Below are 22,659 nucleotides of genomic sequence, written 5' to 3' on the forward strand. Positions count from 1 at the left end.
GGTATAATTAAGTACTGACTTGTTGAACTGATTCTCACTTGAACATAAACAGAATATAAATGTGTGTGTATATATATATATGAGAGAGGGGGGTGTGAGTTGGGAGCAGGGCAGTGAAATGGCGGGGGACAGGGCGACTTGGAGGCGATTTGTTTGTGGCCACCCCAAACGGGATTGAGGCGTCTGGCAATAGATAGATAGATAGATATATATATATATATATATATATATATATATATATATATATATACAATACCCTCGCGTCCAACACGGTAATATTGTCATGCACAGGTCCCGTGTTGGACCAAAAACGTGTTGGACAAACAACAGATCTTATGGGGAAAAATGAATTATGTCAGCAACCCTAGGAAAAGTCACCCTAAATACCAACCATATACCTTTACATATATTGGTATTACTGTAATTATAATAAATGGTGCTGTACTATGAATGATAACTAACCTTTTAAAATAGTGTTGGTGGGCTTGCTGGGAATGGAAGGTGGTATCCGAGGCTGTAGATAGTCCTACTGGGTCTCCGGAGGATGGCTGCTGGCGTCACTAGCAGGTAATGGCTGCTGCTCCTCCTCAACCTCCCTCATAAATCCTGCGAAATCACACTCAGAATCACTATCCTCATCCACATCCATGGAAGATCCTGCTTCTGCCTGTCCTAGCACTCCGTAAGCCTTCACTGCTGCCAGGATCTTGTCTTGGTTTTTTATTATGGTCCTCACACTGGCTTCACTCACGTCGTAGGCCGTGGCGATGTCCATTTTCCTCTCCCTTTTCTTCTTCCTCTCGATGATCTCTAGCTTGTGGCCTGAAAGAGGTGCCGCCGCTTCTTGGGGTTCTCAGAAGGCTTCCTAGGCATCGTGAGCAGGATAAAATGCAGTAGCAAGGGCAGAAAATGCAGCAAGAAAAAAGCACCTTCCAATGCGAATTATGGGACTGAGTGGCACTACGGCAGGGGAAATTTAAACAAAACATCACATGAGAGCAGAAGCATTTTTGATTGGGCGACATCACGATCACATCACGATAGCGGGTGGGGGAGGCAACTTGATCAGAAGTTTTGATTGGCTGTGAGCATCACAGGAACGTCCAGTATGACCGTGTCGGACCGGGGTTGATCATGCTAAAGGCGAACTCTGCGGATTTCGCCCACTTCTCAGAGCTCCGTGTGTATTATGCTAATGCACCCATGTTACAATAATTAAACTGTATTAAATCGGACTAATTTTTTGCTCTGTGCTGAACGCAAATTGTGCTGGACAAACGCGTGTTGGACGTGAGGGTACTATATATATGTATATATATATATATATATATATATACACATATACATCTATCTATCTATCTATTGCCAGACGCCTCAATCCCGTTTGGGGTAGCCACAAACAAATCGCCTCCAAGTCGACCTGTCCCCCGCCATTTCACAGCCCTGCTCCCAACTCATATTCATATATATATATATATATATATATATATATATATATATTCATATATATTAATATATATATATGAATATATATATATATATATATATATATATATATATATATATATATTCATATATATGAATATATATATATGAATATATATATATATATATATATCTATTGCCAGATGCCTCAATCCCGTTTGGGGTGGCCACAAACAAATCGCCTCCAAGTCGCCCTATCCCCCGCCATTTCACTGCCCTGCTCCCAACTCACACCCCCCTCTCATATACCTCTCCACCCCATCCCTCCATCTCATCCTCGGCCTCCCCCTCCCTCTTCCCCCCTCCACCTCACTCACATACACTCTCTTCGTCAGTCTTTCACCCTCCATCCTCTCCACATGGCCAAACCACCTCTGTGTGTTCCTCATAACGCTTCCTATCACATCCACATCCACACCACAACACTCCTTTATATCCTCATTCATCAGCCTGTCTCTCTATGTGACTCCACAGGCTCCTCTTAAATAACTCATTTCCACTGCTCTCACTCTTGACTTGTGTCCTTCCAACAACGTCCAAGCTTCACTTCTGTACATTAGAGTTGGTATCACAATACTGTCATGTAGTAACTTTTTCACTTCCATGCTCACTTCCCTGTTTCTTATCACTGCTTTCAAAGAACCAGCAACCTTTCTTCCCTGCTGTACCCTTTCAAGCACTTCACCCTCCAAACCTCCATCCTTACTCGTCACACTACCCAAGTACTTAAACGTACTCACATTTTCCAATTCCTCACCATCCAACCTCGCTGTACATTCACTGACTTCACCTCTCTCAAAGACCATCACATTACTCTTCCCTACATTCACCTTTAGATTCCATTTCTTACACACTCTCCCAAACTCATCCACCAAGCCTTGCAGCTCCCCTTCGTCTTCACTCAACAACACAGTATCATCTGCAAACAACAGTACAGGGAGTTTCCAAGCACTACCCTCTCTCACCAGGGCCACTTCAACATCCACTACCCTACCTTGTACCTCTTTTATTACTCCTTTCATGTACAGATTGAACAACCATGGAGACCTGACACATCCCTGTTTCAACCCAACCTTCAAAGAGAAAAATTCACTCAGTTCACCATCCACACACACTGCAGCCTTAGCACCATCGTACATACTCTTCACAGCATTCAACAACTTCCCATCTACTCCATATATTCTTAATACTTTCCACAATCCTTGTCTATCCACCCTGTCATATGCTTTCTCCAAATCCATGAAAGCCGCATACAACTTCTTTCCCTTCTCTAGAAACTTTTCCACTAAAGATCTAAGAATGAATATCTGATCTACACAACCTCTTCCCTTCCTAAAGCCTCTTTGCTCTTCGACTGATCCCTCTGTTCTTTCTCTAACTCTGTCAATAAGTATCCTACCATACACTTTTCCTATTATACCAAGAAGACAAATGCCCCTATGATTACCACGCACTTCTTTTTCCCCTTTTCCTTTGTACAAGGGAATAATTATACCTGACTTCCAATCCTCCGGAACTCTACCTTCCTCCCAGGCCAATCTGCACATCTTCCACATCCATTCTACTACTATCTCTCCCCCTTGCTTCAGCATGTCACCACACACTCCATCAATTCCTGGGGCTTTCCCTAATTTAACTTTCTTCATTGCTTCCACAACTTCTATCCTACTGATTTCTTCCTGTCTTCTCACCTCCCTTCTTCTCCCAGCCATTCCCCAGTCTCTTATACTTGCATTACTTTCATCCTCTATGTTCAACAATTCCTTAAAGTGTTCTCTCTATCTGCTCACTTTTTCTTCCTTCTCCACAAGTAATCTGCCATCTTTATCTTTCACTCCCCTGCTAACTTCACTTCCACCCAGTCTTACTCTCTTCACCTCTTTCCAGAACATTTTCTTACAGTCCTTCCACTTAACACGCAGATTCCTTCCAAATTCCTCATCCGCTCTCTTCTTACTCTGTCTTACTAATCTTTTCACCTCTCTCTTTCTTTCTACATATAACTCTCTCTTCCACCTGTCAACTTCTTCCACACCCCTATTTCTCATCTATTCATTGTCTGCTTTCTTCTTTTGTGCCACAGCCTGTTTCACCTCTTCATTCCACCACGCTGTTCCTTGCACCCCCCTCCGTCTTCTCTTCATCCCACACACAACATCACATGCTGCACATATTTCTTTTGTGCATATCCTGCACACGCCTTCCTCATCCCCCATTTGCCCGAATTCATATTTGCCCAATCGTTCCTCCACTTCTCTCTTATATTCTGCCTTTTTCTCATCCTCTTGTAACCTTTCCACTCTCCTTGCAAATACTCCTTCTTCCCATCTTTCCCTTCTTCTATTTCTCCATCTTATTTGGATCTTCATTCTGGCCACCACCAAGTAGTGGTCAGAAAGTCCTCTCCCTCAACCTCTATAAGCTCTTGCATTTGTATATATATATATATATATATATATATACACACACACACACAGGCAAACCCCGATTTACAATACCCTTAGATGTGATACCCCAGAATAGTGATGGGGTAGAAATATCACCTTACCCTGTCTATCATAGGCCAACCCCTGGTTTTGCGATGGGTTTTGATTTTTTAAAACCAATTTTGATGATTTTTAGACTTAAATTTTGTGTTTAGGTTGATTTATAAACTGTTTTCAGACAGTGCGTTTTAGTCACAGGTGGAGTGAACACTGTCGTTTGGGGTACGGACTCTCGCCCATTAAACAAGGTACAAAACAGTGTGGACAGCTAGGCGACCCAACAAAGAATAATTCGTGTTTGACCACTCAACACCTGACCTATCATGGAATACATAATAATAATTTTAAATAAATATTAAAAAGTATGAAAGCCTTAAAGAGTAAATATTTCATGCACTGATGAAAACTCTGACATTGATAAATCATCTGGGAGCAACAGTGCGGTTACACTATGATAGTCTCTATTCTCCTTTCACACTTTCCTGTAAAATGTCCACGCCAGTTTTTCTATACGGCGTGGTGTTCTTTCTGACTTTTTCCTGCCGGCTTCGGCTGGAGGGTTTGGAGGGCGGGGGAGAGCCTTCTTCTTTGCTATAGTCTCACCAATCTAGGACCTAGGTTTGGGTGGAGTCTAGCCTGGGATTTCCCGGCGTACAGCGTTGCCTTGTTTCCTATACTCTCATTGGCTAGTGGCTGACCTGACACCGTTAGAGTTCGTCTGCTCCCATCTCGCCACCTGGCCTGACATGACTTCACCCACTTCTGTGTGTGTGTGTGTGTGTGTGTGTGTGTGTGTGTGTTTGTGTATGTGTGTGTGTGTAAAGACAAACTAGTTTAAGTTATAAATATAATCAAAATAATGAATTTAAAAGTCGCATTCTCTCTCTCTCATATAATTTATGATTTTTTACCTGGTTATAGCCTTTAAATTACACTCTACATATTAAAACTTAAACTTTCTTTCCACCCCACCCAAGAGGTAAAAGTGACGGCGCGTTTTTTTTTTTTTTTTTTTTTTTTTTTTTTTAAGAGGTTTCCCCGATAGGCCTTTTCCTCTTCTCTTACAGCATGTAAGAAATTATCATGAATCCTCCTCATCAGAAGAGGTGAGAGTGATTTTCTTGGGAGACGTAAACTCTGGAGAGTTGTTTTCTTCATTATCTCTTGCTTCTCTGCGTATTGCTTCAATCCTGCTCTTGCTAAGTCCTGTTGCTGCAGCTGTTCGATGAATTGCCCTTGACACATCATCGAAAATTCCTCCGTACTGCTTCTCCTGCAGAAAATACTGGCTTACGTTGAAGGCCATTTCTTTGGCTTGACTATGTAGATGCGAGCGAGTTGGCGTAGCTGCCATTGTGTCTGCATCAACATAGAAAGTGAATAGTGGAAGCACCTGACAGAAGCTTAAATCTCCCTCCAATGGATTAACTCCCAGTATGGGCCTGGTGTTGCCGCTCGTGAGTGTTTTAACTTATTTATTTCTATTAAGAAAATAGCGTATGTTCTACTGATTCCTTCAAATTATATTATAAACGTAATTGTTACATTACTTACCCAACTTAGAACTACCGTGAAAGTCGGTAAAAGTAACTACATATTTTTCAGCACCACTGTAAAATATGTATGCCACGTTTCTTTATTGATGTACAAGAGCCATATGCATTACAAGTTTACCTTCCTTTTATATGCTAGAATACTTACGTTTATATTGTATTAGTATGTGTGTACCTATCTGTGATGCCTATTACATATATAACAGAATCTACTCATCGCTCGTTTAGGAAGTATGGCATGGCTGCACCCAGCGCCAGACTCCACCCAAACCTGGGTTTGGGATTGGCGAGACTATATCCTTATCTCATTCTAGTAGTTCAGTTACTCTTCTAGGAGCTGCCTAGCATGGGCCAACCGGCCTACTGCAGTTATCCTCTCTTCTTATGTTCTTATGTTCTTATGTGTTTACACTTGGGCTGTTCAAGGCAACATACTTCGAAAATACAAAGGAATTAGTAAATAAATGTTGGAAAACAGGAGAGAAGAAAGTAAAGGAACTCAACAACCAGAAGGGTAACTATAACGGCATAAAGAGTGGCTGTTAAAAAGGCTGTCCCGATAGCATCATCAATCATGTTCCCCATCAAGAGAATTCCCCGCCAAAACATCCACAATTCTCCATCACAAAAATTCACACCTTGGATGATTCTCTGTCATTCATACATTATTATGCATAACAGATGTTTATGTAATTGTCCCGGGACCGTCTAATAGTGGGATTGTTTACAATGCTGCTGCTTCTTCTCCACCGAGTTTGAATACGAGTTGGAGATCGCATTCTTCAGTGACCTTGACTGGGTGCAAGTGAGATGGGCACTGGTTTTAGGCTTCAGTTAGCTTCTTTTACAGCTATTAGGCCATTAGATTGGCTTTAAACTTTTGGGGGGACTGATTTGGGTGGGTTTAGGACTTGGTTGGGGGGAAACACAGGGCTCAAAAATGCATCCCTGTACTTTACATGTTAAATCAGCCCTGATTTACGATACCTGCCTAGCGGTGTTGTCTTTTTAACTAACTGCATTGTTAAACTGGGGTTCCCTGTATGTATATATACAGTGCACCCCCACACAATGAGAACTCACACAGTGAGAATCACCTACAGTGCGAGGTCAGCCCAGAAAATGCTTATTTTTATCGAACACGAATTCTGTGAATCAAACTTTCCAACATGCAAATCAGCTGTATGATTCCAAGGCAAAAATGGACTTCCCTCCATTACTACCTGTGTCGGGCTGGACAATGCGAGTCATTCAAACGAAGGCAGGTGGCTGGCAACAAGCCAGATTCAAAATGGCAGGCAGCTGGCAAGCTATCTGCATGCCATCTACCGACTTTCCGAGGGGGGAGGCAGTGGCTGAATCAGTAGAGAGGCGGCCTGAAGTCCTGATGGTCCCAGGTTCGAATCTCAGCTGGGGCAGGGAACAGTTTAAGGATTTGAATTTCATAAAAGCAGAGTTTCCTGATCTGCCAGATGATCCGCCGACATGTCATAAAAGTACCCCCCCCTAATACCAGTATAGTAAAACCTCAATATAATGGACTTCAATAGACTGGAATTCGCTTTTATCAGACTTGAGGAGCTACTGGACTAAATTCCTATATATTGGAAAAAGTTCGATAAAGCCAGAAGCAGTCCGGACTGCCTGACCACTTCAGGTATGTTCACCACAATAAGGTAAATAAAAGACATGTTTATCACTGTACAGTACAGTATTATCATATATACTATACCATTTGATTTAAGTAGTGAAGTTATAACACAGTACAGTACTGAAGTGGTAGTCAAAACAGTTCAAAAACTGTTCATGAGATCCAGACTGATGTCTGATATATCGGAAGAAGTCCAGGTTAGGAGAGGGAAGTCCGGATGTCGCTTTTATCGGAATTTTGCGTTTTTCGGAATGGCTTGCGCCCCAATTAGCCCGTTATAGTGAGGTCTTACTGTACACCAGTCCTGTATGAGACAGCCCTAGCATGTATTCAATATGGACGGTGAGTGTTGGCGCCGAAGTGGTGACATGTGGAGATGTAGGAGGACTACTGGGCCTTGGGATAGGCTACTGCCCCGAAGATATAGGCACTGAAGTGTCTGCCCAGCGTCAGACACATAAAAAAAATTAAAAAAATAAAAACAACAGACACTTCATATTGCTGCAAGAACACATGTTGTACCTCGCATCCTGTGGTCTGTTTTAGGAGCATAGCAGTACCCACCTGCTCATCACGGTCTCAGGTGTCGACTTTGAAGGCTTTATGGCACCTCCAGGAGACCTCAACAGTGACAGTGAAAACGGGGCGCCCTGCCCCATGGGGCAAGAGTAGATGCCCCAAGCCTTGGATACCCCCCCCCCTCCCTTCTCAACAAGCCCAGAAGTCACTTAAATAAAGGTACATGGTGTTCTATTTGTTGTTTTATTTGTTGGTCCAACTAGAAGTACTATTAGACAAAGTATTAGCAGGGTAGAGTAGGCTGAAAGGGGACCCGAAGACCAAGCCCTGGGTGGGCTGTCCATCATATACCATTTTTCCCGTAAGTTCTTTGGTTCATACAATGAGAAATTGTCAAATGCAAGGGTTTCTGCTGCCCATAAACTCGCACTGTACACAGTAATCCCTCAATTTTCCGATACAACAGCACCAAAGGCATGTCTGGATAGTGGATCCGTCTGGATAATGGACTTCTCCCCCGGCCCCCCTTCATACATACCCTAACTCTGAAAGCCATTATACAGGTCCACTGCAGTACATTGTACAACACTTGTTCCTGGTGTTTTGCACCACTCTGTCTGGTCAAGCAGACCTATAAACCACAGCCAAGCAATTACCATGGTCAAGCAGACCTATAAACCACAGCCAAGCAATTACCATGGTCAAGCAGACCTATCAACCACAGACAGGCAGTAGCACTAGACGGCCATACCCAACAGCGACCTAAAAAAAAAAAAAAAAAAAAAAAGCCCTGCTGGGCAAAAATGTTCACTCGGCCACAATTTCCACTCACACACAAGCATTTTGCCCGCATAAAATGGAAAAATGTAATGGTATCGAACAGCCAGATCACAGCATCTGGATAATGGATTGTTTGGATAATCAAGGGATTACTATTGTATATCTATATTTATATTTATCTATCTACTATCTATCTATCTATCTATCTCTACCTACCTATCTATCTATCTATATATATAGCCATACCACGTTGAGTACACCGCTTCCCGTCCGATCAGCGAAGTTAAGCAACGTTGGGTCTGGTTAATACTTGGATGGGTGACCACCTGGGAACACCAGATGCTGTTGGCATAACGTTCTCCCTACATGTCAAGTGAGGTTGGTGGAGGATTAGTGCCCCTCCCTGTAAAACAATTAACTCTAAGCCCATGGCCACCCTGTTTGGGATACATGGCGTCTGGCAGTGAATGAAATGAATGAATCCCCGTACTTTCCGGACGACCACATTCCTGACACCCCACTTACCAGACGTTGTGGGCCTGGACCTTCGGAACCCAAAAATGGCCAAAAAAAAAAGAAAAAAATCCTTCCCACCCATAATTTGAAATTGCGCGCGGCGCCGAACAGCTGGTTTACACCATGGCCCCTTCACCCCTTTCTTCTTCCCCCCTCCCCTCTCAGGGTTGCCATTTGGTATTTTTCATTACCAAATGTGGGCCAGTTTGGTAATGAAAAATTTGTTTGGTAATGAATCATAATAATGCACTACTAAACGGATTTTTCACATGTATTATGATACACAGGATGGAGATGGTGGACTGTTTGCTCTCTCTGATTAATCTCCTAGCTTACATAGCGTGAAAATAATCAACATGCTGTTAATTATAAGGAAAATGATTACATGTACTTCCACTTGTATACTGTATATAATTAGTGAAGAATAAATGCTAGCTTTACAAGTTTGGTAATGAAAAGTTAAATTTAGTAATGAAAATTGAGAAGTTTGGTAATGTGGCCGTTGCAATCAGGCAACTCTGTTTCCCCGTCGTCAACAGTTACTGTTTAACTTCGATGGTGAGTAGATGCTTATTGCAATGGAAGCCACATGTGCTCATTTTTTGTGATAAACAATGAATAAACTGCAATACCTCGCCACTAGACCACATGGGAATTTACAGTGCTGTGCAGTGTTAAGAAATTAGAACTTAGAGTGCAAAGGATCAACTGTGGAGTGCAAATTGGCAGTTGAAACTGGCGTGTTGCAGTTAGGAACAATGTGCAGTGTTAAACAATTATAACTCACAGTGCAAAGAATTAGGTGCAGCACAACACTGGAGTACTGTACGTGCTTCAAGAGCATTTTCACCACTGCCAAAGCTTTAGAGATGGCAGCCACAGACGTGCTGTAAGTACCCTGGCTGTGGCACAGTCACTTCTAATTCCTCATTCCTTAGTTCCTTTATGTCCATTATTGGTGTGAATAGGGTCTTCAATAGGTTTAAATAGGTGCTATGCATTTCCAGTAGGGAGTTATTTAGGTGGCTTTCAAAGTTAGGCTGGGTTAGGGTCCTTAAGTACCAGTCCAGGAGCCAGGGGCCCACTTTCCGGACATGCCTTTGGCTCTGTTACATCGGATAGTAGAGGGATTACTGTATGTATATATATATATATATACAGGGGCTCGCACAGTGCGCGAGAGATTGGGTGGTCCTGGTCCTTGTGCACTGTGAAATTTGCGTACAGAGAATACATAATCTTATGGGAAAAATAACATATGGGCGGTACTTTCTCATACCTGGACACTTTTTGGCCCTTAGAGACATAATAAAGGTCAAATTTTTTGTATATTGTACCACAGATATAGCGTCCGGGGCTTGGCTGGGGGTGGATTCTGGGTGGGGACTCAGCTTACTGCCCTGATTTGCTGAGGAGTGTACGGGTGGCAAGTAAGCACCTCACCAACTGTATATCTTTGTCAAGGTCTCCAGTCATGTCGTAGATTGTGAAATGCTCTGACGATGCTGGAGAGGATCCTCAGGAGGGTGTTGAATACGTGCTGGTCCCGGGTGTTGGTATCTGCCTCCCGGTAGGCGGTGGCAACAAGACATCGGGTTTATATGAGGGTATCATCTAGGTTACCACTGTAGGTAAGAGCGTCTAACTGAGAGAAGGCGACAACCTTCCCGAGCGAGGGTGTGACGGCCTGCGTCACAATTTGCTGAAACTGATCCCATTTCAGCTCTGGGACAGTTTTTGTGGCAATGCTCGATACAATTTTCCCGAGGTGTGGGAGTGACTGCTATTTTCTCGCAATCATTTTCAAAGCCTATGTCTAATATAGGTTTGATCATGGACATATATGTGTGTATATTGTACTGTTTGGGGTCGAACTTAGGAAGTTGGATGTGCGGTTTGGCAGCCATGTTTGCGAATTTCCTCATCCTTGTTGTTCTTTCTGCCGGATCGAGAACCACCGCTAGCCACCAGTGTTATGCAGCGTATTCTAAGATACGGTGTGGGCCTTGGGTTCTTTGTTCTTGACCGGGCCAGAGTATGCAGACAATGAGGGGAAGCTCAAAAACAAGCTGATTAAATGCACACGTGTATTAAGGAAGGAATAAAATACAAAAATCACAGACAACAATATACACAACAGTGCATGACCAGTCCTACACAATACAAATACTGTATATTAAACAATACAGAGTAATATAGGTCACACTTGCATTAACTATCACCACGATACAATACCATTGGTGAGCAAGTTAATTAAAAACGTTAGCTTCGTTAACAGTTAATCCGTTAATCAGATAATTAGCTTCGTTAAAGTTAATCAGTTAATTTGGCTTAATTCTGCCAAAAATTAACGGAAGTTAACCGTTAATCCGCTAGATTTACATATGAAACCATCACCAGCCACAACAGTTTCCTCACATTCCAGCCTATCCATTCTGTTCTGGCCGACTACAGACTACTGAGACTTTTGGACTGAGACGCCACCACTATGAAACTGAATCTATGAGTATGATTCCTGCACAGTCCAAACTCCAAAATTCTGTTGGCTTAGAGTCGATACTACCAACACTATGCTTAAACCCCGTAGTATCAATACCATGTTCGAATATCGAGTATAAATGAGTACAGTCATCAGAGAAATTACCAATATGCCGGGAATCGAACCCGAGACTCTCAGGTGAGAGCCAGGCAGCATACCACTACACCACGACCAGGTAAAAGTTAACTCACGTTGTCACAATCTTGTAACCAACGGCCCTCCGCCCCCACTGTGGGCATGAAGAGGATGAGTTAACCCCCTGGCACTCGGGCAAGTAGATGCTTTTAATCTATCCCAAACACTTACGGCAAGTCAGAATGAAGAGAGAACCTGTATTTTATACACAGGAAAAATCATCAGAGAAATTACCAATATGCCGGGAATCGAACCCGAGACTCTCAGGTGAGAGCCAGGCAGCATACCACTACACCACGACCACGTAAAAGTTAACTAATGTTGTCACAATCTTGTAACCAACGGCCCTCCGCCCCCACTGTGGGCATGAAGAGGAGGTTCTCTCTTCATTCTGACTTGCCGTAAGTGTTTGGGATAGATTAAAAGCATCTACTTGCCCGAGTGCCAGGGGGTTAACTCATCCTCTTCATGCCCACAGTGGGGGCGGAGGGACGTTGGTTATAAGATTGTGACAACGTTAGTTAACTTTTACCTGGTCGTGGTGTAGTGGTATGCTGCCTGGCTCTCACCTGAGAGTCTCGGGTTCGATTCCCGGCATATTGGTAATTTCTCTGATGATTTTTCCTGTGTATAAAATACAGGTTCTCTCTTCAATGAGTACAGTGTCTGTACATGCATGGCATGTATGGAATTTTTGGATAGTGGGTGATATGACACTAGCAGAAATATTCACTATGGGAATTTATTTGACTTTTCACCGTTTTATGAGCTGCTATTTTTTTTTTCTCCAGCAACATGGTCGAAGTACTGTATGCCGTTATGAAACCTGTGTGAAGTTGTGAACCATCTGTTATATAACAGATGGTTCACAACTTCAGATCTAAGTTCATATAACTTATATGAACTTAGATCCCACACACACACACACACACACACACACACACACACACACACACACACACACACACAACACACACACACACACACACACACACACACAATTTGTATCGATTTCTAAATCACGGTGTCACTCACCACTAACTCTGACACAATCAATTTGACGATTTGAATGTTGATTCGAAGCTTTTTTGACCTAAAAGTGAAATGTTTAAGGACATAATTAATAGATTAACGGATCAACGGAAATGTTAGTGGAAGTTACCGCTAATCCGTTAAGTTAAAAAAAAAAATAATGCTTTAACTCATTAACAAAAACATTAGCTTCGTTAATAACGGATTAACAATTAACGCATTAATGCCCACCATTGTACAGTACACATATGACACTTACAGTACACTGGATATTTCTCATTAGAACACAGATAGAGGTGAGGGCACAATTGGACCTTGAACACAGTCTATCTTGGTATGAACACATATGCGTGACATGGACGGAGATATTACCTTACTTCACAATACACTCGCGTGACATGGGCGCAGCGTTAGATCACTTACAATACACTTTCGTGACCTCGACGGGATATAGGCTGCCTTATACTGCACTCACGTGTCATGGGCGTGAGGATATATCACTTGTAGTACACTCGCATGACATGGACGCACCAGGATATTACTGTCAGTACACTCGCATGACATAAACTGGATATCACCATGGGATACAGTATATTGCACACACTAGCCTATGGGGTAGGGACACAGCACTTGTACATCTGCTGAGTTAATTGTGTATTGCACGGGAGGGGGGGAAACACATGTGAGAAGGCCGGGATTGGTGTCACTGTACCAGTGATAGCACTCAACATAGACTTCCCCCTGGGTTCTCAATTTAGTATATGCTGGGACCAGGGTATTACTTAGGGTAACAGGGGGGCAACCACTTTCCACAGGGGCGTATACTAACACAAGGGGGTGGGGGGGAGGAACACTGACAGGGGACATAGACACAGTTCAGAGTGCTTCTACTCACGGGTACAGGTGGTGAGTGGCGCTAGGGTGCGCCTGGCCCCACTACACTGGCAGCTGCAGGTGGCAGCCAGGAGTAGGGGATGGGCCGACAGGAGTGCATTCCCGATGGGAGTCACTATTGGGGTCGCCTGGAGTCCGAGTGGAGCTGAAGGGCAGAGTGGTGGGCAGCCCTTTCCTGGTGGGGACCCTGGGAGAGTGGTGGTCCTTGGGACTGGGGCCAAACAGGGCCAGGAGGCGTGCAGCACAGCGCCTGCCCTTAGTCGTGGTGGGCGTCCCAGGGGTGGACCTGACCTTGTCCAGGCTGAGGGTCAGCCGCGGGACTATCGTTACCTCCCTGGAACTGCGGTCTCGATTGGGAGAGGTGGCCGTCAGGATATGACTGCGGCCACCTGCGCTGGGGGAAGTCTGGCAGCTGAGGTGGGTGTTAGGGGCAGCTTGCCGGCGCCTGGGACTGTAGTCTTGCCTAGGGGAGGAGGCCATCAGGGGATGATCTGTGGCTGCTCACTCTGGGGGAGTCCATCAGCGACTGTAGGCGATGAAGATGGTGTCACAGCGACAAGATGCCTGGCCTCAGAGTGGTCTCGCCCTGTCTGGTGTCTTGCGGGGTACCTTTGGGGGAGCAGTCTCCACTCTTTGTACAGGAAGGGAGGGGAGAGGGGCGCCTCGCTCTGCCACAGGAAGGGTAGGCTAAGCAAGAGGCGTTGCCCTCAAAGGGAACCTCCGGGGTCACAGAAGGGGAACGACTGATGGTCTGCTCCCCTACTTAGCGGGCCTGACGGTTCCTGCTGGAGCTCCGTGCCGAGGCATGAAAGGGAGGTCCAGAGGACGTCCCTTCAGCCAGGGAGATCAGGTGGATACTGCCTAGGCTCCTGCGTGGGGTAGCAGCCAAAGGAGATCTGGTGAACACTCCTTTAGGTGACTGCACGTCCCAGGGACGACCAGAGGAGGAGGCCCGTAGGGTCTCCTGGCAGGCACTGGAGGTCTGGTGGACACTGTCCTCCTGGCGTTGGGGAATGGCGCAGCTGGGGGACGACCAGTGATCTGCTCCTCGGTGGTAGATCTGGTGGATGCTACCACTGGGCACGCTGCCCTTCTGGGGAGTACCAGTGAAGGTTGTCTGGGTGACGTGATATGTCGTTTCCACTCAGAGCACGGAAATACCTCCCCATTGTTACCTTGTTGGGTGGGATTACCTCCCTATGCCCTCCTTCTAGGGTGGTGGTGTTGGGCTCGCTCCACCAAGCATATATTTCACATATGTTATTGTGCACTACTTTCCCATTGTAGAGTACTGCTGTACAAGAATCTGCCTCTCGACAGAGTGTACCGCCTATACAAGAGGACATTTCTGAACCAACGACAGACATGGAACAAGAGGCCAGCACTAACTGTGGTTGGGGGGGTGTGGTCACAACCATTCCACAGTCGCCTAAGAGTTGTATCCCAAAACGAAAACATGAGGAAATGGCAGAGGAAGCTTATACTGTCATGCAGTCCATGAAAAACAGGCCTGTACAAGATGAATATCAGGCTTTCGATGATTTGGTGGTCTTTAAGCTTCAGAATGTTTCATCGCAACACGCTAGGAACATGGTGGAAAATATGATCCACAAAATACTTTTATCAAGCAGGGCAAGGGCATTATGACACACCGTCCACTAATAACCACCCTTCACAGCCATGTATGAGTTTTGCACAATCACACACTCATTACCATACTAATGAATAACATTCATTATATTCCCAAGGATATTAACCATCATTATGAAATTGTCATGAATGTGTGCATTCTTAGTTATCATATTAATACTGTCATGTATGTCCTGTTGGAATAAACAGTAATAAGTAAATTGGTTTTAATAAATACATCCACATGACATGTGCATGGCCCTATTGAATATAACTGCAAGTGTTTGATACAGCAGATGTTTAATGATCTGGAATTTATTGGACACCCTCCTGCAGTAAAAATGTTTCAGTTAAGTATAATTAGAAATTAGAAATAAATACATGAAAATATTAATAAATCCATTTATGAATTACTGAATGCATGAATGAATGAATGATTACAAATTATACAGTAATAAAGGATTACGTAAAACTGTCCTTACCTTCACATATTCACTTAAACCATTGATAACAACAGAGCATACATCAGGTACAATGGCAGATGGTGACTTATTTGATGTTTTGAACGTGTAGCTCAGACTGAGATACAAGCCTCCCTTAGCCAGATACCGTAGAGTCACAGCCAGCCGATCTGTAGGTGTAATTGACTTTCTCATATTTGTGTCTTGTTTCGTAATTTATGGTGCCATTTTATGTAGGATCTCCTCAAAATCAGTTGCAGACATTCAGAAGAACTTTATAATTGATCCACCATCACTAATTTCTTCAGGTGAGAGTCCTGCATCGTCATACATAATATCTTTGAACAGCATACTGTATTCCTAAATTCATTTCCCAGCTTTAAGGTGGAACGAACCCAGTATTGCCGAGGCTGTTTTGGTTTATATCCACATAACACTACTGTAGCAGATACAGCAAGTAAGAGGTACTCTTCCTCCAACATGTTGAAGGCAATTATCTTCTGTGCACACATGTGGACTGTATATAGGTTTGGATCATGTTTGGAGGCATGTTTGCAGCACTGTGAAGCTTTTTAGTCCGGCAAGTTTACGAACATGTTTGCGGCATGTTTGGAAGTATGTATCTAGTATGTTCCTGACAGGCTCCTAGCACTGTTTCAGGCAACTTGTGGACGGAGCCTCAGGCATTCATCCTGGACTGTGATGCTAGTTGCCATGGTATTGGTGGAGTCCTGCTGCAAAAGAAAGATGAAAAAGAGTATGTGGTGGCATATTATTGTAAGAAGCTCAGCCCACCAGAGCGGAACTACTATGTGAACCATAGGATACTCTTGCCAGTGAAGAAGAGCCTTGATCTCTTCCATCCTTACTTGTATGGGTCCTACTTCATCATCAGGACGGACCATGCAACATTGAAGTGGCTGAAGACGTTGAAGAATCCAGAAGGACAACTAGCACGCTGGCTCAGGAAGCTGGACCAGCACAACTATGAGGTGCAGCACCATCCTGGGTGGGTCCATGGCAATACTGACAGCCTGAGTCAGAGGCCTTGTGACCCAGATTGCATGCAGTGTATAATGAAAGAAGACTGCAGCAAGAAATGCAGCAGTACTGCAGTGACAGGGCGAGTGTCAGCTGAAAAAAATGTGAAGAAGATGCAGATGGAGGATACAGATTTACAACCAGTGCTAGAGTAGCTAGAGTAGCTGCAGCAGAGTACATTGTGACTATCTTGGGAAAAGGTTTCGAAGTTCAGCCTTGCAACTAAGAGCTACTGGAGTCAGTGGGACCTTCTTCGGTTGAACAACGGACTACTGGAACGTCTGTGGGAGACACCCTATGGCCTCAGCGAGTATTGACAACTGATGGTTCCTTAGAAAATGAGGTCCGAGATCTTAGAAGAGTCTCATAACCAGATCATTAATGGGCACCTGTGAGTGAAAAAAAATACTGTCGGCTGCAACAGAAGTTCTGTTGGACTGGTATGCCTCAGGATGTTGAAGAGTGGTATCGGGCCTGTGATGTATGCTTTGCCATGAAGGAACCCAAGAGACATGGTTGCGCCCCTCTTCAGTTGTACCAAGTGGGTGTACCGATGGAAAGAGTCGCAGTGGACATTGCTGGACCTCTGCCACTCACTGCAAGAGGAAACCAGTATATATGTGTTGCCATGGACTACTTTACAAAGTGGCCAGAAGCCTTTGCTGCAACTGTTGCTCAGGTGTTGGTTGACCTCTTCTGTCGTTTTGGGATGCCACAGGAGCTGCACTCAAACCAGGGTAGAAACTTCGAATCTGCTGCGTTCCGTGAGTGTTGCAAGTTACTGGGGATCAAGAAGACTAGGATGAACCCACTAAAGCCACAACCAGATGGGATGGTGGAGAAATTCAACTGGACCCTGGGAAAAGAATTGGCCAAGTACTGAATTGTGTAGGGGAACAGATGGCATGGGACCAGAAATTACCTGCGTTGCTGATGGCACATTGTTCTTCATCCCACGCATATACCGGCTACATCCTTGCAAAATTGATGCTGGGTAATGAGTTATGCATACAGCGCCTCAACTGATCTCTTCTTGTACACTGAAAGGCTGCCCCTTGGAAGAACAACTCCCTGGGCTACGTCCTTCCTATACTGAACTGCTGCTGTTGGAGCCTGTGGCAGTGTGGGACGTGGATGTATATGTTATGCTAGGTGTTTTTAGGTCGACTTCTTATCCCAAGAACACTAGCTACTGAGCGGTGTTCTCTTTCGAGACCGGAACTAGAATAAACTACAAGAGGAACGGGTCATAAAAACTCGGCAGACCAACCTTACACATATATTACCTTAATTCTTATCCTTCACAATATACAGCAAATATATACAGTACAGCTAAGTATGGACACAGTCAGGCTCCAATATACACAATAATATATGGCCAGGCGGATATGGACACTGTCAGGCCTCGATATACACAGTAATATATGGCCAGGTGGATATAGATACCGTCAGGCCTTGATGTACACAGTAATATACGGCCAGGTAGATGTAGACATTGTCAGGCCTTGATGTACACAATAATAGATGGCCAGGTAACTATGGGCACTGTCAGGTTTCACCATACAACATATCACACAATACAGGGAAATACACGTAGGTAGGGAGGAGGAGCGGTCCAGTAGCCTCCCTTTCCGCCTCGGATACCACCTTACACACCTCATTCATCACTCACAGGTGAATTATCCACATTGTTTCTTTTTTATTTTATATTTTATATCACTGTGTATGATTATATGACTTAATGCCAATAATCACATAATGAATGAAAATAGGGTCAAAATAGGGGTTCGATCCATTGTTTTTTACCTTTTATAATTTTCTCTAAAATGCAATATAGTGCCACAGGGGGTGACCCAACACCCCCAGAAGGAACCCATAGAGGAGCAACGACAGTGCGCTGGGACTCAGGGTGACAACGGCATAAGTCCGCCCGGGCCGCACGCCCCTATGACCCGGAGCTCGCCCGCCGCCACCATAAGGCAGGAATACAAGACTACCCTCCGGGCGAGCCTTCCCCAACCAACATCAGGGTGGAGCTGTTACTCCAGCTCCTGCCAGCACCCCTGAGACGGCCTGTAGCTGCTCAACCCTCCTGAAGGAGACGGCCTGTAGCCGCTCTGAGGGAAATCAGGAGACGGCCCGCAGCCGCTCCTGCCTTTGTCGGGAAACGGCCTGTAGCCACTCTGAAGGTGCCCTTCCTGAGATGGCCTGTAGCTGCTCAACCCTCCTGAAGGAGACGGCCTGTAGCTGCTCTGAGGGGAATCAGGAGACGGCCTGTAGCTGCTCTGAGGGGAATCAGGAGACAGCCTGTAGCTGCTCTGAGGGGAATCAGGAGACGGCCTGTAGCTGCTCTGAGGGGAATCAGGAGACGGCCTGCAGCTGCTCCCGCCTTCGTCAGGAGACGGACTGTAGCTGCTCTGAAGGTGCCCTTCCCGAGATGGCCTGTAGCCGCTCTGAGGGAAATCGGGGGATGGCCTGCAGCCGCTCCCGCCTTCATCAGAAGACTGCCTGTAGCCGTTCCGAAGGTGCCCCTGAGTTGGCTGGTAGCTGCTCCCTCCCCCAGGCCACAGCCAGTAGCCCGGCCTTGACGATGGTCTGTAGCCACGCCCCTAGAAGGCCACGGCCAGTAGCCGGGCCCTACGGCAGGAGACGGCCTGTAGCCACTCCTCTGTCAGGAGCTGACTCCTGTTCCCCAACCTACGACTCAGAGAGAGTCTCCAGCCTGGAGGAGTACTGGAGAGGCTCCGTGACTTCTCCTGGCCTCTTCTCCCTGCAGCTGGATCTGGAGAAGCCTCACCTGACGGACCCCAACGTATGCCGGTGCCGCAGCCCCTTTCTGACGGCGCCGCCGAACACCGGGGACTGCAGCCCTTGGGACCCCCAGACCGCCCCCAGGACCCCCGGGCGGGACCTCCCTACACCCAGACGCCGGAGATCTTCGTTCTTTGTCAGGCGCCTGAGCAAGAAGTTCAGGCAGTTGTTTGGCCCCAGCTCTGAGGGGTCGTACTCACGTCCCCAGCCCTGAAAGCGTGGGTCCCTTCACCACCCACAGCCCCGGACGAGAGAGGATGCCCCTGCGTGTGATCCCGTGGCCTCCGGACGCAGAGGCCCCCGGCGGAACCCAGCCCCGTCAGTAGTGAGGCTGCATCACCTCCGCCACCCTTGCACCTGACCGCCACGACACCCAGACCAGAAAGGAGTGACAGTGATAGCATAGTGTCTGTGACTCAGTGACAGGAAGGCAGAGTAGTGAACTAACCACATAAAGGAAGTCGGTGAGAAAAGCACCAGTGACAATATCAAAGTGGTGGAGTGAATAAAAGTGACAGTGCAACCGTGAACACGGCCAAGCAGTAAGACACAGGTCTATTGCAGTGAATACTCTACCATCTGATAACACCGCATAGTACTAAAACTGTACCCAGACCCCAGTGCTAAAGTAATACTTACCAACAGTGACACATTACCATCTACTCCATGAATATATAAAACTTAGTCTTCCTGCAACTAATAATATATAAACCTCTGCCCCAAGTGCTATTCATCTGGACCCGAGCAGTATCCTGCGTGATACTAATAACCCATATATAGACATAAGAGTTGTAATTGTCCAGTATATCTGTATACGTGACATCTAGCCTACCCGTTCCACTGTAGAACTTAGTAATACACGTGTAAGGTTGTTGCCTTGGGTTTTTGTGTCCTCCCTCTCTCCTGTTTGTCTAAACTCCGGTCTAGAAGGAGAGCCCAGCTACACACTAGTCATTAGAGGGACGGGAAGCCGACCCTTAAAACACCTAGCATTACGTTCCCCATATGTTTATGTATTCGTATCTAACGAATTCGCATCTAACGAGTGTTTTTTGGTACCTGTTACTCGTTAGATGCGAGATCTTACTGTACATGGAGTTTCCAAACGCTGCTCTCTTTCATTAGGGCTGCACCAACATCCACTGCTCTACCTTGTATCTCTTCTAAAACCCCATCCATATACAGATTGAACAACCATGGGGACATGACACATCCCTGTTTCAATCCAGCATTCAGATAGAAAAATTCACTCAGTTCGCTATCCAGACACACCATTCATACCCTTCACGGCATTCAACAACTTCCCATCTACTCCATATATTCTTAATAAATCCCACAATCCTTGTCTATCCACCCTGTCATATGCTTTTTCCAAATCCACGAAGACCGTATACAACTTTTCTCTCTCTAGAAATTTTTCTACTTAATGGCGGCTCTCCATGCTGCTCGATCTCTGGTAGCCTCTCTGTTTAGTTCCTTATCCCTGAAGTCGCACACTATGACCTCATCCCAGGTCTTTTTCAGTCTGCTTCTCGCAACCAGACCCCCGATGTTCACACTTCTCACTTTCTGCACCCGGTTTTCATCCTTCATGTTAACCTCATGCCCAAACAATCTACCCCTCCTCATCACAACACCAATACACTCCAGTCCGATCCATCCTCCCAAACCATCTCAATCTACCCCTCTTCATCACAGCACCAGTACACTCCAGTCCCATCCTTCCTCCCAAACCATCTCAACCTACCCCTCTTCATCACAGCACCAGTACACTCCAGTCCCATCCTTCCTCCCAAACCATCTCAATCTACCCCTCTTCATCACAGCACCAGTACACTCCAGTCCCATCCTTCCTCCCAAACGATCTCAATCTAACCCTCCTTATCACAACACCAAAACACTTCAGTCACATTCTTCCTCTCAACTCATCCATCATAAACCTAGCCCCCCCCTCCCAGGCCTGACACTCAGGGACGCACTGCACATCCACCTAATCATTATCGTTTCTGTACGTTTGAGCCTGCGAACATCCTCTTCCTTTACTGCCCAGGTCTCACTACCATACAGCATTACACTCGTAACACATGCTGCATACAAAGATCCCTTCGCACGGAGGGAGAGTCCTCTCAATGTCAGGAGAGGCAACAGCTCCCTGAACTTCTTCCAACCACTCCTCACTCTAGCCACAGAGCTGATCCAGCCCCACCCCCAGCACATAACTTGTCTCCCAAATATCAAAACTCCTCCACACAGAAGAGACTCACCGGAAAGTTCAATCCTTTCACGCCTGACAGTATCCACATAATGACGATAATAATAATAATCATCATCATCACCATCATGATCATCATCATCATCATCATCCGGACCTCCTTTCCCACCCTAGGGCAGGGTGAGAAGTAGCATAGTCCAGCCAACCTAAGTTTGCCCAGTTCAATGGACCACGCTTCCATTCACTCATCATCCAAGCTCACGGAATCGTGGCTCTATCTGATAGGCCAAAACAACTTCACCATGTTCTGTAGTTTCACATAAACCTATCTGATAGCCAGTCCGAACGCTGTCACGTTAAAATGGGTGCCAAATCCCTGATCATGCACTTCTCACAACATTCATCCAGCCAGCTCGATCTCTTGTCAGTTCCTTAGCCTCACCGACTTCAAACCTCTCTTCCTCACACACTCATCCACCATATCCCTCCACCTTCTTCTTGGCCTACCTCGCCTCCTCCCTCCTTCAAATTCGCTCAGATATACCTTTTTCACCACTCTATTGTTATCCATTCTCTCCACATGACCATACCATACCATCTCAGTACACTCTCTTTGATTCTGGCGTCCACAGACTTCTTCATTGCACATCTTTCACGAATAACATTATTTCGTTTCCTATCCACTCTCTGCACTCCACATACATTCCTCAGCAGTCCCATCTCCACTGCTTTCACTCTTGACTTTTCATTTTCATGCCACACCGTACTCTCACACCCATACGCTAAAGTTGGCACTAACACTTTTTCATGCATGCCTCGTGCAGCTGCGACACTCAAGCTTCTGTTTCTTAACACAGCCTTCATAGCACCAGCTACTTTCCTTCCTTGTGTCACCCTACTTTCCACTTCTTTTGC

At 45.5% G+C, this 22,659-nt stretch overlaps 1 non-coding gene across 1 annotated transcript; it reads left to right on the plus strand.

The window, feature by feature from the left end:
• The first annotated feature begins 8,706 nt into the window (after window positions 1-8,706).
• Window positions 8,707-8,825, plus strand: LOC145414329 (5S ribosomal RNA). Its single transcript, XR_013899868.1, has one exon. It is a non-coding gene; the product is annotated as a 5S ribosomal RNA (ribosomal RNA).
• Window positions 8,826-22,659: the final 13,834 nt, after the last annotated feature.

The sequence above is a fragment of the Coenobita brevimanus genome, chromosome 98, assembly GCF_032717465.1.
Source record: "Coenobita brevimanus isolate Jiangsu-jjx chromosome 98, ASM3271746v2, whole genome shotgun sequence".
NCBI classification, from domain to species: Eukaryota; Metazoa; Arthropoda; class Malacostraca; order Decapoda; family Coenobitidae; genus Coenobita; species Coenobita brevimanus.